The sequence below is a fragment of the Triticum urartu genome, chromosome 2A, assembly GCF_056163025.1.
Source record: "Triticum urartu cultivar PI428250 chromosome 2A, HENAU_Tu73, whole genome shotgun sequence".
NCBI lineage: Eukaryota > Viridiplantae > Streptophyta > Magnoliopsida > Poales > Poaceae > Triticum > Triticum urartu.
The window spans coordinates 668,554,173-668,555,537 of record NC_141874.1 but is presented as its reverse complement, the minus strand read 5'-3'; the positions used below and the strand labels follow the sequence as shown (position 1 = coordinate 668,555,537).

The following is a 1,365-nucleotide window of genomic DNA, read 5'->3' as shown; positions in this document are numbered from 1 at the left end:
TATCTCAATCAACTGGTCAGTTAAAACATTCGATCTTCAAATGTTATCATGAGCCATCTTTCTTTTACTAAAAACTTATTTGTTTAGAGGCATAAAAAAGGAAATTCAAAAAATCAATTTATACCATTGCGAACGACTGACCTTTGCGGCTTACTCCTCATGTTGCATTATGGAGATTTTTGCACCAATCTTACAAAAGAAATCAGTAATGCTTCATTACATATCTCTGTTGCCAACTATGGTAGTCGTTATCGTTCATAGTGGGTTTAAGTGCATTTTCCTTTTTTCTCATGATAAGACGATTGTGCTTCTACATGTGGGCAGCACTTCGCGCGCCTAAGTTCTTGCTTGATGCATAACACACACTTCATGAACATAGCGGCCTGCCACTATAAATAGAGCCACGCACCAAACATTCATCTCACACATTCCCAAAGTAAAATCTAGGTAAGACCAAAATCTCAGCTAGCCATCCACTAGATACAAAATAATAGTACCAGCAGCCATGGCTAAGTCACACACAATGGTTGCGGCATTGTTACTTGTCATGGCAGTGTCCCTCGCTGCACTAGAGGGTGTTCATGGCGTCTGCGGCATGTCAAATGATGAATTCAAGCTTTGCCAGCCCGCGGCGGCAGTGAATAACCCGACGGACAGTCCATCAGCTGAGTGTTGTGCTGCCCTTGGGAAGGCCAACCTATCATGCATCTGCCGCTACAAGGGCATCGCCGGCATATGGCTGAGAATGTACCACATCGATGCAAACCGCGCCATGGCGCTACCCGGTAAGTGCGGTCTCACCATGCCAAACAACTGCTCTTGATGATCGGATGTACTACCCATAAGCATCTGGCAGGTGTCAATCGCTCTACATAAGCTTCGACACTTATATGGCTAAATAAGTGGAGGGGCACTTGGAAAGGCATTGTGCTACTCGGTCTTATTGTTATAGTATGATTTGAAAGTGTGATTATCGCATTAAGCTCTTGGTAAAAAATAATGCATGTTATACCCAAAATGTAAGGATGGCAAAATCGCCTTGCATGTTGTTCCATCAATTTAAGATCATATAATGGTGTTGTTCGTGTCAAATAGTTGTGTGTTCTCTAGTGAACAGGTAAATGTTGAACACGGCTGCTTTTCCTGATTGGTCACTCCTAAGTAATTTTATAATCAACAATCAAGATGACCCGTGTGTTTGTGCAGTGTATAGAGTTTGTGATGATGCATCTATGAACGATTAAAGAAACTACGATCAATGTTTATCTTTAGAAACATGTACATCTTATATTGTCCAATGGACTGCGACAGGGCAACACCTCTCTGCCTACTGGAAAAATCTACTGTGTATAAGCAGGCATATAG

At 42.0% G+C, this 1,365-nt stretch overlaps 1 pseudogene; it reads left to right on the top strand.

Annotated features, from left to right (window-relative positions):
- Positions 1–415: 415 nt before the first annotated feature.
- LOC125533973 (putative lipid-transfer protein DIR1 pseudogene) lies at positions 416–1,092 on the top strand (annotated as a pseudogene).
- Positions 1,093–1,365: the final 273 nt, after the last annotated feature.